The sequence below is a fragment of the Hippoglossus hippoglossus genome, chromosome 14 (genome assembly GCF_009819705.1).
Source record: "Hippoglossus hippoglossus isolate fHipHip1 chromosome 14, fHipHip1.pri, whole genome shotgun sequence".
Taxonomy (NCBI): Eukaryota; Metazoa; Chordata; class Actinopteri; order Pleuronectiformes; family Pleuronectidae; genus Hippoglossus; species Hippoglossus hippoglossus.
Window position 1 is genome coordinate 1,357,824 of NC_047164.1, and position 8,477 is coordinate 1,366,300.

At 44.0% G+C, this 8,477-nt stretch overlaps 1 protein-coding gene across 1 annotated transcript in view; it reads right to left on the bottom strand.

Annotated features, from left to right (window-relative positions):
- sgcd (sarcoglycan, delta (dystrophin-associated glycoprotein)) overlaps positions 1-8,477 on the bottom strand; it is a 200,941-nt gene that overhangs the window by 134,563 nt on the left and 57,901 nt on the right. The window contains exon 2 of the mRNA XM_034607496.1: positions 2,901-2,999. The gene's annotated coding sequence lies outside the window, so the exon portion shown is untranslated. The remainder of the gene's footprint in view (positions 1-2,900; positions 3,000-8,477) is intronic.

The following is an 8,477-nucleotide window of genomic DNA, read 5'->3' on the forward strand; positions in this document are numbered from 1 at the left end:
TGTGAATCCACATTAGATCCTTTGTGCTCTGCTATCAGCCTCTGTCACGTTAACGCAGCAGCTCCACAGAACGTTTTCTCTCCGTTCGCTTCCTAATCCGCCGCTTTTCTCTTCCTCCCGCCTCCAGCACAATAAAGCATCATTAAAATGATAGAAATCGCCGTGTTGCACGTCGCGCCGCGCGAAGAAGGGAGGGATGAATGTGGGAGTGTGGATTGGTGACAGGGAGGAATTAGAAATGAGCCGACAGGAGGGAGAGAAAGATGAATGGTTAGTGTGATTATTGTGTTTGGCTCTTGTTGAACACACACGGCTGAACATGAGCTGAGGCAGAAATGACACATGGTCGACTCTGACGGGAAACTGAGCACAAATCCACGAGAGCCAATGAGAGCGAGCCGACCGGGAAGCGTCACTTTTACAGCTAAAAACAACAATACGTTTTTATTTATAAGTTTATTCGGACTTCTCTTAGCGACCGCGTTTGTTCGTAAAGTCATCGTCCAGCAGCTTTTCCCTCTGGTGTCGTTTCTCCATCCTTTGTTCAAACCTCAGGTTGGACTGAAGATTAATCAACAGTAAAAGATTTGACGACGCTCGTCTCACATTACGTCTGACCTAAGTAACGCTGAGAACTGACTTCAGGCGGTTTTTTCACCGTCTTATTTTTACAGCCGGGTCTAGTGGACCGTCCCGTGAAGAGACGCCGTTCATGAAGAGACGCCGCACGCTCCAGAGTGTAGAGACGAGACGGACCCTGGGAAAGGACAGAGGCCCGAGAAGCTGCTCAGCTAATGGGCCGGAAAAAACAAATAAACAGTCGTGAGGTGAGAGGGGGAATAAAAATGAATGAATTCCTTCCAGGGGTCACTTTATGCCCTGTGTGTGTGTGTGTGTGTGTGTGTGTGTGTGTGTGTGTGTGTGTGTGGTTGTGTGCGTCGGTTAATGAACCCTCCAGAGCTGAAGCCCCCCTCCACTCTTTCACCAGATCATTTTACAGCCGCAGTGAATCTCACAGAAAGCCATCAGTGTGAGTCTGAGTGTGTATAAAGGCATATGTGTGATCCCATGAGGTTGTGTCGGCTTGATTTATATGCAGTTGTGTGTGTGTGCGTGTGTGTGTATACGAGTGACCTGCGCTGGCGCCCTCCCACTTTACTGCAGCGACGCTTTCCAAACCAAAATAGAAAAAGACAAAGTGAAGTACAACAACCCTAAAACAGGGCGACAGCGAGTCACAGGCTGACGAGATGCAGTGAAATACGACGGCTGCTGGAAACCGTCTCACTCCGGTTCTTCAGAACTCAGAGACGAACGACGAGTTGAAAAGAGGAAGTTCACTTTGATTTGGGGTCATAACGAACAGCCGAAAATCTACCGAGCAAAAGAGATAATATAAATAATATAAATAAATGAGCAGTTAATGTCTGAAGATAATATGTTTGACTATTAAACTCATCATTATAAAATTGCATTGTATTAATTTACTTGTCGCCTTTGTTTTTATTTGTCCTGTTGTGAAGCACTTTGTGAAGGTTGTGTTGAAAGGTGCTATATAAAATACAAGTTATTATTATTGTTATTGCCACTGTCGCCTAGCAACAGAGCCCTGGCCTGAGCGGATCCACCCATTGGAGGATTCGTTGCTGGGGGTTGAACAGACGTCTTTAGATTCAGCCCCTGAACTGAGACACAACTCAGTGAATTGAACTCCCAGGTTTCTTAATTCCCACCTCCCAGTTCATCTACACTCGCTCCACGGGGTCTAGGTCCAGAGCGTCCTCCATACCGAGTTACTAAATCTGTGAAGCAAATAGTAAATGATAAATACATATTCGGTTGAGATCAAATCTTCTTTAATGCCCCTTTTAAACTTGATTCCAGCTGTTAATGTGTCGCTGGCTGTGCTCATTTACTAATAGATGTTTGATACGAGGTGATTCTCTGCAGCAGATGTGAGGGAGGAGCAGAAAGAGGCCTGGAGAGAAACTCCTCACCCCCCCCCCCCCCCCCCCCCTCTCCCCTGTTTAATCCAGAGCTTTTCCTTGTGTTCCTTCTTCAGCTCAGCCACAACGTCTGGGTTCGTCCTGCGGAGCAGCTGCAGGTGAAGCACCTCACTCGATGGTGCTCGTGTTTAAAATAAGACCGAGAGGAAAGTGGCACTTGCTGCTTCTGCACTTTGCATTTTCAAACTGAACGGGCACATCTCTGCCTCTAGAGATTCTTCTCGAACCAAAGTTAAAAAACAGAAGCTAAAATAACTTGAATCCTCCACTTTACACCCACAATGCACCTCTGCTTCTTCCTGCAGCTGCACCAACACACAGCTACGATGAAGAGCATTATCTCTTTTATATAACGGACCCATGTGCTATAAATACTGTGCACAGACAATAAATAACTAACCCGAGAACAGTCACCCACTCGTATTATCATTAGCCGGCGTTGTAATGGCACATTAACGGCCATGTTGGCCAGTGTCCCTCAATAAACACCAACAGCAGCACTCGGGCTCCGGCCCCTCGTCCCCCTGCAGAGGTTAAGTGGGCGTAGATGGATGAATGAGCCCAGGTACCATGTTTAAACCACAGGAATCTGCATCTCGGCCGGAAACACACGTGAAGCTGTTTAAAAGGAGCTCAAAGGTTTAATTTGTGATTTACTACAAAGTTAAGTTTGTTCTCTGCAAACCGGGAAAGAAACGTCAAGCTGTGTCATCTACATGTGAACAGTTAGTTATTGTGCAGAGCTAATTGTTATAGCAGCTCTTTGCTTCATATCTAATCACCACCCGAACTGAAACCTTAGGGCGAGTCGATGGAAACCACAGATTCCGAGCTTCCTTTCTTTGTCATTTCGTTCTATATCCACAATGTGTGACTGGATTGACAGACACTCACCAACGCTGTAGCAATATCACAGGAAATCCACCACCGGCCTGCTGTTGAATGTCATCCTGTCTCCCGTGAACCTCCTGACGATGTCCTCCCGCACGCCGCCTGATGAGACAGAAAGGTCATTGAAGTGATGGTAAAAATGATGCGTCTGTGCTCTTCTCAACTTTTTACCCACAAAGTCTTTGAGAACTTTCAAAGAAAGTTTCCCCGTTGGCAGGTGAAGGCAAAACAATTAAAGCGGCACCGGGATGAAACGTTTGGAGGTCGTGATTAGACGTTAGCGCTCTGCTGTGATGAGCGGCAGCGAGGAGGGGACGAGGGACTGCAAGTAATTATACTTTGCAGGTGCTTGTTCTTTTGTGTACGAGAGGACGACGAGAAAGAACTGACACCAAAGAATGCAAAGTAAGAAAATAAAAGACTTGAGGCTCATATGTGCTCAACTTTGGAGACGGAAATGGACGGCACCATCTGTTAGTTCACTGCATTTATCATATTACATCTTCTGAAAACATACGGATAGGCACAATACAGACGTAAGGGAGTTATGTCACAGGAAGTAGTGTGGGGGGGCAGTGTGCCCAATAGTTCAAAACGACCATAGAACACGAAGAAGAAGTTTCAACACGTCACGATGTGGAGCTTGTCGGCTTGAACACTCTGATCTTTGTTAAGCTGCAGATTAATTGAACATTATGTTTTCTTTACCTCACATTAATTTTGTAATTTGATCCCTGGATTGATTTTCCAGCTCATTGAGCTTCACCTCATTATGTTGTTTTCATCTGTTTCTACTGAGTTCGTATGAAGCCTCAGAACCTCTGAAAACTTGTACGAGCACAACTCAAAGGTTGAGGAAACTTTCCTCGTCTTCACTCGTTTAAACCTTTGTTTCCAGTCAGTAGTAGAAAAGCTCGAGGAGCATTCACTTCCGTGTGTGTGACACAAATCAGTTGCATCGGAAAGTGGAGACAGAGACGTGGACAACACGGGTCATGTTTTCCTCAGGTGAGGTTTTAACTCCGTGGACAGTAGAAACCAGCTGACGTCTGAACGTTGAACTTCCTGTCGTCTGATCCCAGATTTACTCACATTGAAAAGACTGATGTTAAACTACGAGTGACGATGAGCATTATGTTTATATTTTATGTGACGTACCTCTTTAGATTTGGTTGTATTTTATTTATAGTTATTTAATCGATGTTCATTGTTAAACTGTAAAATATCAAAACTCAAATTCTTAATCATTAGGACATCTTAGGAATCATTCACAGGTTTCAAACATCACGGTCGATGAAGCAGAAATGTGTTTCTCCCTAATATCACATATCAGTCGAGCTCAAGTAATAAATTTAATTTCTTCTTACAATCACTGAAATCTAATTTCTTTAGATCTCGCAGTTTGAATTTTAAACCGAATGAAGCTGTGATCTGATCTGAGTCCAGCCTCAGTGTGATCTGCGCTGGAATCACTCAAAATCCTGAGAACACAATAATCTCAACAACAATCATCAGAAACCGAAGCATTCGACCACTGGAGCTGCTCGACTGTTAGCTGACAGCCTCCTCACCAGCTCTCTAACCGCCGTCCACGACCACGTGGCCCGGCCGCTCCTCTGTCCCTCTGTTCAGACATAATGAGTTCAACAAGAAATGTCTGTTCCATCCTTTCATATTCTGTGATAATCGTATTAATGAATATTCATTTCCTATGAGGCCAGAGCTGCCGGCTCCTCATTAAGCCGCAGTGATATCTGTTTGCCTTAACTATTAAATATTACCTCTTTTGTGTCATAAATGAATCACGATCCGTTATCACTGTTGTTTGTTCTCGTCTCCGTTTCCTCTCCTGGTGCATCGCAGCGTCAGAAACTCTCCGACTGTTTTAACTCTCTGCGCCGAGACGGTTGATAAGTGCGACTGTTATTAATCCAACTTGTTAGAGACGCGGCCATTTCATCTGCAGAAATCAAACTCTAATTGCTTGATTAAAATTCTGCCATCGGAACACATCAAGCAGTATTTTATTGTAATTACATTACGACCACACAGAAAAGTGCGGCGCAGCAGATTTCTTTAATTTACTGTGATGTCGTTCCAGCGCTCGCAGAATTACGAGCGACAGTCGGACGCCACAGATCCGTCGTTTCAAAGTGCGACGCGCCGGTGGAGGAGAGGTGCAGCTTCACGAGCAGGATGAGGATATCTGATAACTTTGAAAACCTTCTCACTTCAGCTTGGATTTTCACTCGTTTCTTCAGTTTCCTGAATTTTCCTCATGGCTGCACCTTGGGAAAACAAGTCTCTGTTATGAATGATTTGTTTTTCATCCCCGACTCCGGGTCCACTTCTGTAGTTTGTCTTCCTTTGTACAGAGCCGAGTAAAACATGATCAGTTCGACTTAGATTCTCTTTATTATTCAAACTGGCTTTAATGAAATGTATTAAAATCTAAATCCATGAGACCACAAGCTCTGTAACTAGATTTCTGATTATTTCAAACATTAAAGAAACAGGGGATGGAGGAGGTTGATGATCACGATCAGAACCAAAGATTAACAAATATGCATCATTAAAACATGTAGTCAAAATCCTGCAGCTGAAATGAACTGGTCACAAGTTTGCATGTGAGAAACGTGTCGAGGCCGAGGGGGAGTTTGTAATAATGCATCGAAGCATGTCCACAAATTAAATGCAGATGTTTAAATGCAGATTTTACACGTTAAAATGTGGATCTTAATCTTTTTAAAAGACTAAAGGAGGCGGAGTTCTACATCAGAGCTTAGGACTGGTGCAGACTTAAGGATAATATGAATATAGATATAGAAATAGATTTTTGACCCTTGCGACTATCGGGAAGGGGGCGTTCCAATTATCTTCCCAAATAATCCTGAGTTGTACAAAATGATAAAATAATCTTAATTGTGACGAGCCTCCCCGATCTCAAACATATTTGATATTTACAATAATTGACCAATAAGGCTTCTTTCTCCGCCATTACTTCATCCGTAGTTTTTTCTCTTCCTTAGTTTTCGCTGCAAAACGGAGCTAAATGACGACTTTGATCCTCATCCATGTTTGCTGTTCCTCTTAAGTGATGTCTGATCAAAGGAGTTTCTGTGTGGTCCCGCGTTCTGACCAAATCCTCCAGTTTGTGTGTTCTCATGATTACAAAGTTAAAAATGGGTTCAATCTTTCATTATGTCTGTGTTTTTAAAATTGTTAAAGAGTTGAAAAATCCTCTAGTTTGCACCAGACCTCACCAGTTTACTTTACACCCACCGATGTTCATACCTCATAGTGTTATAATAAAATATACTTCAATAATAAGTCTGATAGAAACACACACACAAGAGAACCTCCGTGGTCACAGACAAGCAGTCGCTGTTCCACGCTCAGAACAGCCACACAAACAGCCTCCCTCCTGGCTGGATTACTGGCTGGCTTATAACGCAAGCTGCTGATTTATGGTGTAATCTAGTTCAGGGAGGGAGAGCTTCTCCCACTCGGAGGCAGAGAGAGCGACGCCGACCTTTGGCGTTCTGCTCGGCTTGTCAACGAACGCCACGCACCACGAGACGGAGAGCGAGGCGGAATGAGAATGAGCCGAGCAGGTGAATCACGAAATTTAACTCGTTCACGCGGAGAGTGAAGGTGGAAGCATCAGAAACACAACAACAGAGATTCTGTGGATTCAACATGAACCACTTTGAAATATGAACCTCACGGTGATCTGTCATCATGGCGGCGTGCATGTGACGGCGTGCCATGACGTCACCATCTTGGTTTTTTAAAACCAGAAGTAACCATGTATGGAGGAGCAGGGGGTGGAGCCTAACTGCACGCCCACCTACACTTGCACCCATTGGACGGTACTAGCTGTCAATCACACTGTGGTATCCCCCCCAGTACATCTGGTGCTTTATGGTCTGTTTGACTCTAAATGATCATAATTCACTAAATGAACATCAGCTGTTTGAAGAAGACTTGAAACTAGAGACTGAGACAGAAACTCCTGAATGTTCACTGACGTTATAAAGTGAGAAGTCACTTTCTATAGACTTCTATAGAAACTACCAGAGGAGTCGCCCCCTGCTGGTCAGTACACAGAAGACAGGTTCCAGGTACATTTTCTGTCTCTTTCAGGCCGTCAGTTTTATCTACCATCAGGTAGCTAAGTATATCCTGGGAAATACTGTGCCTGGTATTTATCGTCTTTATAGAAAACAGTTAAAAGCGATGAAGTGAAGTTTCCCTGGCTGTGATGAGGAAGCTGTGAAATCACAGTGAACCTGCAGTTTCTGTGGCTGCAGATGAGAAGTGACTGGATTCTGTCATTATGCAAATAGTGAGCAGCCTAATCACCGAGCCTCTTTCCGAACGCGCTGCTCAGGCTCCTCTCAAGTCTCACAGCCCGACACTTCAAACTGACACTTGAAGAAACATTTATTGGAATTTGAAAGTGATGATAAATAATGCAATTTGGTTATTTTGAGCACACAAAATGGGTTCTGCTGTTTTCTGGAAGTACTACTGTAAATATTGTTAACTGCCACTGGAAGTACTACTGTAAATATTGTTAACTGCCACTGGAAGTACTGCGTCTCTTCTGAATATCTGTGAATCTCCATCTGTCCTTCAGCCGACCCCGTCTGAGCCCGAGTCTCCTCACCAGCCCCTGGGCACTGGATCTGATGAGCGCTGGCCTGAGTCTCTGTAAGTCTGAGTCTGAACCATGTTGATCTAATGCTCCGTCTGATCTCCTCTCTCTGTTTGAACGTCTCCGTCTCTGAACCATCTCGTCTCTCGTGATCGCTTCCTGCCAAAGAGCGATCCGCCTGCTGATTCCTGGGATCTGGGTTTGTTTGTTCCCACGTCCAGCAGATGAGACAACTTCTCTTTTTGAACTTTGAAACTTTTCTCTAGATTTGAGTGTTTATATTTGGGTGAATATTCCAGAGTGTGGTACTGAACTCTGTATGTTAAAATAATCATAATTCAACTTTATTAATTTTCTAAAACAAGTTTACTAAGTGTTTTGCAAACATAGAAACATGAAAATTAAACACAAAGACATAAGAAATCTTGGTAAAAGCAGTATTATAAAAGTAGTACTGCAGTATTTCCCCTAAAGGCCACAGAAGACTAACGTGACACTTTGCCTTGGCCTGGAACCGATAGTTTATAACTTGTATAGTATCTTCGAGGACATATCACAGTATGAACTGATGTTCTGACCCTGACTGAGGGACTGAAGTATTAAACAAGAGACCGGACCTTGACCTGAACATCTATGTTGTCACGACCCTGAACTCAGAGAAGCTCAAACACCACAAACTTTGTGAATCTGCTGCAGTCGGCCGCTCACACTCATCAAACCCGACCTGGCCCGTCTGTGATGTTTATAAAAACCAAGAGAGGATCTGTCTGTGATTCAAACTCATTCACTTCTGTTTTGGCTTCTTGACATTTGATGCACTCGTCCTCTGACACCAGAACCTCAGTTCGGTGAACATGGAGAATTTGACGCATGTTAATCAGCCGCGATGGGAAGCTCATCTCTGCTGAGGAGCGCGTTGA